Source organism: Rhinolophus hipposideros (genome assembly GCF_964194185.1).
Source record: "Rhinolophus hipposideros genome assembly, chromosome: 3".
In the NCBI taxonomy this organism is placed as follows: Eukaryota; Metazoa; Chordata; class Mammalia; order Chiroptera; family Rhinolophidae; genus Rhinolophus; species Rhinolophus hipposideros.
The window spans coordinates 58011173-58025685 of NC_138049.1; positions in this window are offsets into that span (position 1 = coordinate 58011173).

Here is a 14513-nt window from a genome sequence, read left to right on the forward strand (position 1 = left end):
AAAATTAAGATGGACAAGGCAATATATAAGGCAAATGTTTTCAGACACTGCACAACAGGCAACTTGAGACTGAAATCTCTGAAAAAGGGAAATTCACAAGCTAAGGCACTCATTCCCTGTGCTTTTATATCTTAGGACAATTTTTCAAATTTTGCAGAGATTTTTGAGCCCAAGGAAAGCACCATGATTCGTCTTAGCTGAGAAAGTTCATATGACCATATGACCCATGCACAAGAAGAAAGCAGAAATTGACTTTGAAGAGATCTCAATATTGAGTTTAGCAAACAAAGACTTTAACATACATTGAAGGGAAGATATGCTTAAAAATTCATAGGAGAATGTGGACTTAATGAGTAAACAGAGCAATTGTGCAAAGAAATGGGATCTATGAAAAAGAGATGAATACAAATTTTAGGACTACAAAGTATAGTAACTGAAATAAATAGAATACTAGATAGGCTCAACAATAATACAGTGATGGAAAAACGAAAGGTCAATATTCTTAAAGTTAATTTAATGGAAACAATCCAATATAAAAAACAGAGAGAAACAAAGACTGAATAAAAAGTGGAAGAGTCTGAGGGACCCGTAAAACAACAGTAAAAGTTTGAACATATGTAAAATTAAGCCTCAGTAGAAGAGGATATCTTTAAAGTAATATTTTTTTAGAAAAGTCCTATTAATAAAGAATTATATGAACAGTGAAAATAAAGGTGAAATAAGGACTTTTTCAGATAAATGAATGCTGAAAGGATTCACTGCTATTAGGCCTATAGTACTTCAAATGACAAAGGAGTTTCAATAGACTGAAAGAAAATTGTATCAGATGGAAACTCATATCTGTAGGACTGAAAATGGCAAGTAACTTTACAAATATTAATGTCTATGGACGTTTTCATCTCAGAACATTAAACTGGTTGTTAATATAATATTATTATAATAATATAATATTATTATTATATTTAATAATAAAATTAAAAGGGCACCACTACAGACTAAACATTTAAAGAATGAAATATTATAACTAATGCAAATAAATTTGATAATTCCTATGAATTATATTAAATCCTTGAAAATACAGCTTACCAAGTCAATAAGAAGTTGAATATCTAAATGGCTTAGTATAGATTAAAGTAGTTTAATATTACAAAATATAAATGGCCTGGTATCAATTAAAGTAGTTTAATTTGTAATCAAAACTTTGCCACAAATAACATGTTAGGCCCACATTGTTTTACTCATGAATTTTATCAATAATTTAAGGAAGAAATGGTACTAATTTTATACAAACTCTTTCAAAAAACACAATCTCTTACAAACAAGGAAGGATGCATCCTGACTAATTTTATGACAATACTAAATATTAAACCTAACAAAAATATTTCTATATATCTTTATATTCACCTCTATTTACTCAAAGCAACCGAGAGCCTACTATCCATCAGGAATATGTATGTAAAATACTTGAATATATTATTGATGAATCATATCAATCAATACATCTAAAAGATGATAAATAATGACCAAGTGAACAGAAAATTAGTTCAACATTTAAAATTCATCATAATAAAATGAAAAAGATCAGCATCAAGGAGAATAAATAAGAAAAATCAGAAGATAATTTAAACAACTGCGGAAAAATTCTTTAACAAAGTTAACCACATATGCTGAAAATTCTTTTTAGGAAACTATAAGTAGAAAGGAATATTCTTAATTTATAAGCAACACGTAAAATCTTTATAGTTAACATCTTAATTTATGGCAATATATTGAATGTTTTCTCCTTAAAATCAAGAACAAGACAATGATATTTGTTCTTGAAAATTTTAATATATATTGTATTGAAGTCTCTAGCCACGGCTGTAAGAAAAGTAAAAAAGGAAAAGAAAAAAGTAATAGTCTATTAGCAGAAGAAATGATAGTCGATATAGAAAAATCCTAAGGAAAAATAAATAAAAGGAATTATTAGACTTGACAAAGTTAGCAAAAACTAAGGATACAAAGTCGATACAAAAAATAAATGGTATATTTTTATGTATGCACAAAGAAACATTGGGAAATTAGTTTAAAATGTCATTAAATATAAAAAATACTTAGAATTAAATTTGATTAAAGATGTATAAGAGAGAGAGGCCCAAGATGGCAGAATAGGTAAATGCTGTGCTTGCCATCTCCATAATCACATTAAAATCACAACTAAATTTTAGAACAATCAACCTTGAGAACCACCTGAAGACTAGCTGAACAGAATCCATATAACTAAGGATATCAAGGAGGGGCCGCATCAAGACTGGTAGGAGGGGTAGAGATGCAAAATGGGCTGACCGCAAACCAACAGGTGGTGGTTGGGCTCCGGGAGGTAAATCTTGGAGATGGAGGTCTCCCCTGAAGAATGAGGAGTCCCAGCCACACACCAGGATTTCTGGCCCAGGGGTTCTGTGCTGGGAGGAGGAGTCCCCACAGCATCGGGTAGTAAAAATCAGTGAGGATTCCACCCATCCATCCCAGTGAGATGGAAGGCAGCTGGAAATCCAGACATCCTCTTTAAGGGACTGTGCACAGACTCACTCACTTGCAGGCACTCACCCTGAGCTCCTGCAAAGGGGTGGCAACTCAAGAGGTGCCAGAGACATACAGGGAAAGACTGATTTTGTGGCTTCAGGGTCAGAGCTAGAGGGACAGCTGCCATTGTCCTTGTGTGAAGCCTGCTTCATGTGTAGTCTTCAGGAGGCTACTATCCTTCCTGTGTTGAACCCACTCCCACATGGTCAAATCTGAGGCTGCATTGGTCTGGTAAAATTTGCACAGTTGCACTTCCTTGGTGACTGCTGTGGATCCCACCCTGCTCAGCTAGTGTGGCATTGCCCAAGGCACTCTCAGCTATTGGGTGGCCAGCCACACCCTGCGAGCTGTGGGAGGCTTCTACAGAGCATCAGATGCCCCAGGGTGGCCTGGGACATTTTTGATGGTGGGTGGTCAGTCCCAGCTTGAGATGCAGCCTTTCTTGGGCAGCTATTGAGAACCTGAGGGAGCAAGGGAAACAACAGCTGGACAGTGTTCTCTGGGTGTCTTGGGGAATGGCCACAGGCTCAGCACTGGCCCAAACACTGAATCTGCGTTAACTTTGTGAAAACCACCAGCTATATCCTTCCCCACCCAACTCAGGTAGCATCACTGGAGGCACTGTCGATATGGAGTCAAACAGCCCAGACTGTGCACCTAAGGAGGCTCTTTCAGCAGTTGTGCCTTAAGGGCAGTCAGCAGGTGGCAAAAGGTTCTTTTGCGAAGCTGTCCCCGGACCTGATAATGATGACAGCCTACCTCGGTTTACAGTGATGCCACCCCCCCACACCTTCAGGTCCAACACAAGCAGCAACCAATTGCATATAGCTTTGTACATCCTACCAGGTAGCTCTGGGCCAGTCACAGGCATGGCTGAAATTGACCTGCATGAGAGCTCCTCCCAAGTAGCCCCTCTCAAGTAGAAACAACACTTCCAGAGATCAGCCTCAAACTACACCAAATCACCTAATTAGTCCCACATGAGGCATATCCAAAGCGTTGTCTCAATAGGCACAAGAACTGGTTCAGAGAAATCTTCTGAGGGGTCAGCCCCCACACAGCATATTATCCACTGTAGATGTAGCCAATCTTCAGAGTCAGTAGCCTGAGAGTCAATCCCACCACTGACATGCCAAAAGCAATCAAATGTCAACTACAACAGGAGAATACATACAGCACACACAAGGGACATTCCTGGAACATACACACTGGTCATCAGGGACACTGAACCACTGAACCACACAGGACACCTGCCTACTACATAAGACTGAGAGATATAGGAGATCTACCTAATACATAGAAGGAAATACAGAGAAGCAGAAAGAATGTGAAAACAAAGAAACATATTCCATGTAAAAGAACAGGAGAAGACTATACAAAAAGAACTAAATGAAATGGAGGTGACCAACCTGTCAGAGACAGAGTTTAAAACACTGGTTATTAGAATGCTTAAATAACTTAGTGAGAACTTTAACAAAGAGATAGTAAGCCTAAAGAAGGACACAAAAACCATAAGAAAGATCGAGTTAGAATTAAAGAATAACTGAAATGACGAATACACTAGAAGGAATCAACAGCAGATTAGATGAAGCAGATTATCGAATTAGCAATTTAGAAGATGAGGTAGCAGAAAACACGCAATTGGAACAACAAAAAGAAAAAAATAATTAAACATAAAAATGAAGATAGTTTAAGAGATCAATTAGTCCCTTAAATAACATTTACAATAAAATGATGTAAATAACAACATTTACATCATTGAAGTACCAGAAGTAGATGAGAGGGAGCAAGGGAACTAGAACCTATTTAAAGAAATAATGACTGAAAACATACATAGACTGAAATAAAGGAATGAAAAAGGATATTTCATGCAAATAGAAACAATTAAACCAAAAATTCCAGGGTAGCAATACTTACATTAGGCAAAATAGACTTTAAAGTAAAGACTATAATAAGAGACAAAGAAAGACATTACATAATGATAAAAGGATCAATTCAAAAAGAAGACATAACCCCAGTAAACATCTATGTGTCCAATATAGGAGTATGTAAAGATATAAAACAAATATTGACTGACATAAAGGGAGAGATCGACAGTAACACAATCACAGTAGGAAATTTTAACATCCCAATGACACATATAGACAGATCTTCCAGACAGAAAATCAACATGGCACCAGTGGCCTAAATGATACACTAGACCAGATAGATTTAATTGATATTTTTAGAGCACTTCACCCCAAAGCAGCAGAGTATACATTCTTTTTGAGTGTATATGGAACAGTGTTTAAGATAGAGTATACATTAGGCCACAAAACAAGTATAAATAAATTTAAGAAGATTGAAATCATATCAAGGGTGTTCTCAGGGCACAATGGTATAAAACAAGAAATCAATTACAAAAAAAGAACTGAAAAGCACACCAACACATAAAGGCTAAATAACACTACTAAACAAAGATTGGTTAACAATCAGATCAAGGAGAAATCCAAAGTTACTTTGAGACAAACAAAAATGAAAACACCATGACCCAAAACCTACCGAACACAATTAAAGCAGTCCTAACAGAAAAATTCATAGTAATGTAGGTCTACCAAAAGAAAAATCTCAAACAATCTAATGGACATTGTCAGGGGGAAAAACAAAACAAAACAAAACAAACAAACAAACAAACAAAAAACTAAAGCGAGTAGAAGGAAGGAAATAATAAAAATCAGCAGGAAAAAAATGATTAAAAATAAATACCACAAATCCATGAAATAAAGAGCTGGTTTTTTGAAAAGATACACAAAATTGATAAACCTTTAACCAGACTCATCAAGGAAAAAAAACGAAAAAAAACAGAGAAGACCCAAATAAATAACATTAGAAATCAGAGGAGAAGTGACAATGGATAACACAGAAATAAAAATAAATTAATTAATTAAATAAATTAAGAAAATACTAAGAGCAGTTATGTGCAAAAAATTCAACAATCTGAAAGAAATGCATACATTCTTAGAAGCGTACAGTCTTCCAAGGTGGAATCAAGAAGAAACTGAAATCTGACCAAATGATTACTACTCACAAAATTGAATCAGTAATCAATATGCTCCTAACAAACAAAAGTCCTGGACCAAATGGCTTCACAGGTGAATTTTTTCAAACATTCAAAAAAGAGTTAACACCTATTCTTCTCAAAATATTTCAAGAATTTTAAGAGGAGGGGAGCCTTCCAAGCTCATTCTATGAGGCCACCATTACCCTGATTCCAAAACCATACAAAGACAATACATAAAAAGAAATCTATAGGCCAATATCCCTGATGTACGTAGATGTGAAAATCCTCAACAAAATATTAGCAAATCCAATTCAGTAATAAATTAAAAAATGATTATACACCAAGATCAAATAGGATTCATTTCTGCTATGCAATGTCAGTTCAATATCTGCAAATCAATCATTGTGATACACCACATAAAAAATGAAAAATAAAAAATCATATGATCATATCAATAAATGCAGAAAAAACATTTGACAAAATCCAGCATCAATTTATAACAAAAAGTCTCAGCAAAGTGGGAAGAGAGGGAACATATCTTAACATAATATAATATAATATAATATAATATATTATATATCTTAATATAATAAATATGACAAACCCACAGCTAACATCATGCTCAATGGGAAAAATTAAAGCATTCCCCTTAAGATCAGAAACAAGAAGGATTCTATTTTCACCACTTTAATTCAATATAGTACTGAAAGTCCTAGCCACAGCAACTAGACAAAAAAAGAAATAAAAGGAATCAAAATTGGAAAGGAAGAAGTAAAACTGTCATTATTTGCAGATGACAAGATATTATATACAGAAAACCCCAAAGATTCCACCAAAATACTGTTAGAACTGATAAATGAATTTAGTAATATAGCAGGATACAAAATTAACATTAAGAAATGAGTTGCATTTTTATACACCAATATAGAACTGCCAGAAAGACAAAATAAGAAAACAATCTCATTTACAGTTGCATCAAAAAAAGTACATATATGTATAATACCTAGGAATAAATTAACCAAGTGAGTAAAAGTCCTACACTCAGAAATTTATGACATCGAGGAGAGAAATTAAAGATGATACAAATAAATTGAAGCATATACCATGCTCAAGGTTAGGAAGAATTAATATAGTTAAAATGTCCATACTACTCAAATCAATCTATAGATCCAATGCAATACCTATAGAAATACCAATGACATTTTTTCACAGAACTAGAAAAAATAATCCTCAAATTTATATGGAAACATAAAAGCCCCCAATAGCCATGGAAATCTTGAGAAAGAAGAGCAACCGGGAGTTAAAATTCTACCTGATATCAAACGATTCTACAAGGCCATAGTAATCAAAATAGCATGGTATTTGGTATAAAAACAGACATGTAGATCAATGGAACAGAATAGACAGCCCAGAAATAAATCCATGCCTATCTGGTCTTAATGTATGACAAAGGAAGCAAGAGTATACATTAGAGTAAAGACAATCTGTTCAATAAATGGTGCTAGGAAAACTGGACAGTAACATGCAAAACAAAAAACAAACAAACAACAAAAAAAAACTGGACCACCTTCTTATTTCATATACAAGAATAAACATGAAATGGTTAAAGACTTAAATGTAGGACCCCCAAAAAATAAAACTCCTACAAGAAAACATAGGCAGTAAACTCAGACATTACCCTCAGTTATATTTTTACTGATATATTTCCTCAGGCAAGGTAAGCAAACAAATATATATATATATATATATACATATATATATATATATATATATATATATATATATATATACACACATATATATATATATATATTTGTTTGCTTATATACACATATATATATATTTGTTTGCTTATATATATATATATATTTGTTTGCTTACATATATATATATATATATATATATATATATATATGTAAACAAATGGGACTACATAAAATTAAAAAGTTTTTGAGCAGCAAGGGAACCATCAACAAAACAAAAACACAACCTACTGAATGGGAAAAGATATTTGCCATTGATACATCTGATAAGGGGTTAATATCCAAAATCCATAAAATACTCATACAACTCAACACCAAAAAAGAAAAAGAGAAAAAAACAATCCAATTAACAAATGGGCAGAGGACCTGAATAAACATTTTTTCAAAGAGGACATCCACATAGTCAATAACATGTGAAAATATGCTTAATATCACTAATCATCAGAGAAATGGAAATAAAAACCACAATGAGATACCACCTCACTCCTGTCAGAATGTGTAGCATCAGTAAATGAACAAACAAGTGTTGGGGAAGATGTGGAGAAAAGGAGCTCTTTGCATTTTTGTTGAAATTGCAAATTGGTGCAGCCACGATCGAAAACAGTGTGGAGGTTCCACAAAAAAAATTAAAAAATAGAACTGCCGTGTGACCCAGTGATTCCACTACTATTTATTGAAAACACTAATTCAAAAAGATACATGCACCTCTATGTTCACTGCAGTGCTATTTACAATAGCCAAGGTATTGACACAACCAAAATGCCCATCAATAGATAAAGAATTTGTTATACATGTATACAATGGAATATTACTCTGCCATAAAAAAGAAATCTTACCATTTGCAACAACATAGATGAACCTAGAGGATATTGTGCTAAGTGAAATAAGTCAGACTGATAAACAAAAATAACATATGATCTCACTTATATGTGGAATCTGAAGAACAAAATAAGTGAACAAACACAAATAGACTCAGATACAGAGAACAAAGTAATGGTTAATTAGAGAGGAGTTTTGGGAGACTGGGTGAGAAAAGTGAAGGGATTAAGAAGTACACCTTGGTAGTTACAAAAGATTCATGGGGATATAAAATACAGCACAGGGAAATAGTTAATAATATTGTAATAACTATGTACAGTGTCAGATGGGGAATAAATTTATGGGGTTATCACTTTACGAGATATATAAATGTCTAATCACTATGTTGTTTTGTACACCTGAAACTAATGTAAAAACCAGAAAAGAAATGGAACTAAACATTCTGATATGTCACATAGGGATGTTATTTGGTTTGTCAGTACTAATATATTCTTTTACAATAAAAAAGGAAATTTTATTTTCATTTTTTTAAAAGCTTTTATCTTCATTCTTAAGAAAGCCTTAATATGTAGTATGACTAATATGACTAATCCATCCATTCAATTTATTTATTTAATCCACAAGCCTGTGTTATGCCTCAGCTTCTTCATCTGTAAAATAAAATGGAACCATAGTACATATTCATATGATTTTTGTGGACTAAATTAAATTATGTGTGTCAAATGCTTAGCATAGTATTTGACAAACTAAGGGTCTCCAAACTTATGATTTTCACATTTATCAGAAAATGTTTGAGTATGTATCTTTCAATATATGGTTATTCATAAACTAAACACATGTACAACTATATTAAAATAGCATGTACATTATGAAACATACATAAAATAGAAATTAAAAAGGCTGAGTTTAAAAAACAAATGGAAATAGTTTACAAATTAAAAAAAGTTGTATAAGAAACTCTACACTGAAAAACATAAATATTTCTGAGAAAGAAAGTAATATAAAAAATAAATGGATTCCACATATGTGGATTGGAAATGCAATATTGTTAAGGTAAAATTATACGAAATATCATGTATGGAATCAGCATATTTGAAAAATTCTAGGAGGTTATTATCTAGAATTTGATAATTTAAAAAATGTGGAACATAACCCCCAAAAAATTGTGAAAGAAAAATTAAGTTGTGGCTTTCACAATAGGAAATTAATTTCACTATAATGCTACAGTAATAAGGAGGTGATTGTTGTAAATATAGGGTTATACATCAATTAAAATAGATAAGAAACATCTCTAGATATGTGATCCGTCTATTTTCTAATTTGATGAGGAAAGGGTAGTCTCTTCAACAAATGGCTTCTGGGTCAACTCAATATTGCTATGAAAAATGCACAATAAATTCTGACCTCACACCTTAAACAAAATTTAATTCAAAATTGATCATATATCTAAATGTAAAATCTAAAACATAGGGGGGGAAATAGGGGGAAAATCTAAAAGATAGGGGGGAAAAACTTTACAATTTGAGATAGGCCTATATTTTCAGATAATATTTAAAAGACAAGGACTACAAAATGAATATAAATAATCATGCGTGTTTAAATATTTTATTCTTTAAAAAATGTCCCTTAAACACTGAAAGGTAAAACAACAAGCTAGGAAAAATATTCCCAGTAAATTTATCTGACAAGGATTTTCTTTAAAATATTTAAGGAAATCTTATGTTCCCATAAGTAGAAAAAAAAAGCACCCCAATAAAAAAAGACAAAAATACTTTAATAATTTCTCAAAAGAAGATATAGGGTGACAAATAATCTCATGAAAAGTTTAGCCACTAGGGATATACAAACTTAAACCATAACATGACAGAAAACAGCATTCCACACAGACATAGAATGGCCAAAGTTGAAAAGATTTACAATACTAAGTATTTCTGAGGATCTGGAGAAACTGAAATTCTCATATTTGTTTGTTAAAAGTATAAGATATTAAAACCACTTTGAAAAATTGTTTGGCAGTTACATTTAAATTTTAGCACCCACTTATATTGTCTCAGTAATCCCATGTAAGATAAATTATATGTGTGTATAATATATATATAATATGTATATAATATATATACACACATACACACACACAAATACTTGTGTTCCTAGCAGCTTTATTCATTATAATGCAAAGGTAAAAACAAGCCAAATATTCATCATAAGAAGATAATATGTTGCCGTATATTTCATATAATGGAATACCATTCATCCATAAAAAGAAACAAAATACTATTATAGGCCACACAACGTAGTAAAAAACAACATTTTTTTAGTGAAAAAAATCAGATTTCAGAGAGTACATATAATATGACTATATTTATATGAAATTTTAGAATAGTCAAAACAATCTAAAATTATAGAACAGATTAATGGGGAGTGTTAACTGCACAAAGTGCATAATGAAACCTATGAGGCTGACAGAGCATTGTATCTTTGAATGGCGTGGTCATTTTATGGTTGTATAAGATTGTCAAATACATCAAATTCTGCATATAATATGAGCATATTTTCTTAGATGTAAATAAAGCTTATTTGTAACTCAAAGAAACTCATATGTTTGCATTTGTGTGACAGACACTCTTCACCCTCCTCCCCACACACTTTGGTGTTACTACTAAAATGCATATATCTTAATTTTACAATTGTATTCTCATTTCAGAAAGCCAACATTCATTTCACAATTGTTTATTAAGGGTCCCCTATACACTCACCTCTCTTCTAACTCTTCTACTCTTGGCAGTGGATCAAGCAAGAAAAGATCTGCTCCCGCATTTTACCAGTGATCTGTACTATAAACAAAGAAAACAAAAGACACAATATAATGTCAGACAGTGACAAATTATGAGCAAAGAGAAACTCAAGTTAAAGGGATAAAGTGATGGGTGTGCAATTTTAGACAGTATAATCAGGAAATCTCTGACAAAGTGACATCAGCTCAAAGACTGAGTGAAGTAGTGTATGGGGCAGAGTGTCCCTGGTAAAAGGAAAGGTCTGTGCAAAAGTCCTCACAATAATAGGCTTTTAGATTGTATGATGTTATAAATATGTGAAAACAAATAACACTCATTTCAGTTTTCAGGATCAGTTGATCATACTGAAATAATTTCAGTTCATTTCCATATAAAGATCTTACAGCATGAGAGTGTATCAACACTAACATCAATTTCTTCTGATTCATATGGTTTCTGACCTTGAAGATATTATATATTTTTCATGTTATTACATTCAGATCAGGTCAATATCATATTCCTGAGAATTAGAGCATTCTAGCAAAAATATTAATGCCCTTGCATTTTTGCCTTTTAGAAAAATGTCTTCATAGAAAATGTGTGATTTTTCCTCTGTGCTCTGTGTAAGGGCTACCAGTCTTGGCTATCTTGCTCTTCAAAGAATAGTATACTATTGCCATTCCTGGATGTCTTCTTAATTTAGTTAAAAACATTCATTGTGTAATATTTTCCATTCTCTATACTAAGCTATTTATAATGATATTTTATATGTGTGTATATATACACATATATATGGACAAATATATGTAAATATATAAACATATACATAAATATATGTGCATGTATTTTTGTACAAATAGATACATGTCATATGAATTTATATACAAACATGTATTACTTATGTACATTTTACATGTATAAATATATTTGATATATACATATTATATAAACATATTTTATATATCAAATGTCTATACATGGATATCAAATTTGATAAGTGTGAAATGTATATATGCATCATACACTCATGATATGTCCATATACCATATACTTTTTACAGACAAGAAAACTGAAACTCAAAGATATTGCAAAATTTGTCTAAGACCAAAAAAAAATTGGCTCCAAGGTCTTCCTCCAAAATTTAGATTCATTGTATGCCAAGAAAATAGAATCTAACTGGGTACTGAAGAGTTATGTGAAGGTAAGATAAAACATAAGTTAGTATCTGAATAATGAGAAAACCCCACCATTTACTATATACCTAACCTTTAAAAATGGGCAGAGGACATGAAGAGACACTTTTTTAAAGAGGACATACAGATGACCAACAGACACATGAAAAAACGTTCAACCTCACTAATCATTAGAGAAATGCAAATAAAAACCACAATGAGATATTACCTCATTCCTGTCAGAATGGCTAACATCAGTAAATCAACAAACAACAAGTGCTCGCGTGGATGTGGAGAAAAGGGATCCCTCCTGCACTGTTGGTGGGATTGCAGATTGGTGCAGCCACTATGGAAATCAGTATGGAGGTAACTCAGAAAACTGGAAATGGAACTACCTTATGACCCAGCAATTCCACTCCTAGGTATCTATCCAGAGAAATCCAAAACTCTAATTCAAAAAAAAATATGCACCCCTATCTTTATTGCAGCACTATTCATAATAGCCAAGACATGGACACAACCAAAATGCCTATCGGTAGATGACTGGATTAAGAGATTGCAGTACATTTATACAATGGAATATTACTCAGCCATAAAGAAGAATGAAAACGTACCATTTGCATGATATGGATGGACCTAGTGAACATTATGTTAAGTGATATAAGGCAGACGGAGAAAGACAAATACCATGTGATTTCACTTATAGGTGGAATCTAAAGAATAGAATAAATTAACAAACGCATTGGAAACAGTCTCAGAAATATAGAGAAAATCTGAGGGTTGCTAGATGGGAAGGAAGTGAGGATGAGGGAGAAGGCGAGAGGATTAGAAAGCACAAACTGGTAACCACAAGATTGCCCCGGGAATACGAAAGACAGTTTAAGGAATATATTCAATAATGTTGTAAAAATTTTGTAGGGTATGCGATGGACACTTCTCTTATTAGGCAGAACACTTCAGGGACAGTGTAGATGCCTGACCACTGCACTGTACACCTGAAGCTGAAGCTGAATAATAATGAATGTCAATTATAATTTAATATATATATGTTATACGTATATATGTATAGTCACAGGATATGGAGTACAGCATAGGGAATAGAGTCAATGGAATTGTAATAGCTATATAGGATGTCAAAGGGTAGTAGATTGGGGAAGAAGGATATCACTTTGTGAGAGTGTAGATGTCTAACTATTACATGGTTTTGTACACCTGAAACGAATAAAATTAAATAAATAAATAAATAAATAAATAAAATAAAATAAAATAAAAATAAACGAGAAGTTGTAGATATAATGCCAAGTGTCTGGAGTGCATTCTGTAGAGATAATGTTTTACCTAACATTATTAGAATTATTCACATACAATATACATGTGTAGCCTTTGGCATGGAGGAATACATTTATTTGAATGGGAATATTATATGAGGGCTTTAGGTATCACTTTAGAAAAATTCAAGCTAGACAGTCTCTCTGAATTATGTTTTGCCAAAACTCAAAATCTATACACACTGTTAAATCTTCCAAACATAGCCTGACATAAAAACAATTTGCTTTATCAGCGCTTGCTTCTATAAAAAAAACAGGGAAATATCTTACATAATTGAATTCCTAAAAATAAGCCAGTTTGTATGCATTTCAGTAAGCCATTACATAGAACGAAAATATTTTGGGGCAAGACATGAAATGTTTCAAAATTTGACAAAGAAAATAGCTTTTGACTTTTCTTTAAGTTAGAGTTAATAATTTACTCAGAGCAAGGAAATATTTAGTGTGGAAATCAAGGGGATTTGGAGGTCTGGAGAGTTTTAGAGACATAAAGATAAAACTTAATTACAAAGATAATACTGGTAATAAAAGCAGCAATATGTATTGGATAATAATTATGGACCAGGCCATGTTTTAAATTCTTTACATTAATTAACTAACTTGACTCTTCTGATTAATGAATTTCCACAAATGTGGAAGCTGGCCCACAGAGAGGTCAGGTGATTTGATCAAGTTCATACTAATGGTAGAACTGACTTCAGAGCTTGGCCTTGAATGAATGTGCGATAGGACATGACTCCAAATATTATCTATAGTTTAAAATGAAGCTTGCCCTTTCTGAACACACTGTACATAATGTCCAAACTCCCAAATTGTTCATAATAGATGAAATAGGAAACTTGTGATTAGCCATTGTAATCATTTTGCTGAATGGTGATAATGATATTGATACATTTACCAATAATTAACCAAATAATTTCTATAACCTACAAAAAGCAAACCTTAGATTCTTTCTAGGTATATTTACTAGAGGGGCAATAGAAATGGGGATGTGAGGGACCAAGCAATGAAGAGAAATGGGGTACAATAAGTCACTGAAGGACAGAGAGTAATTG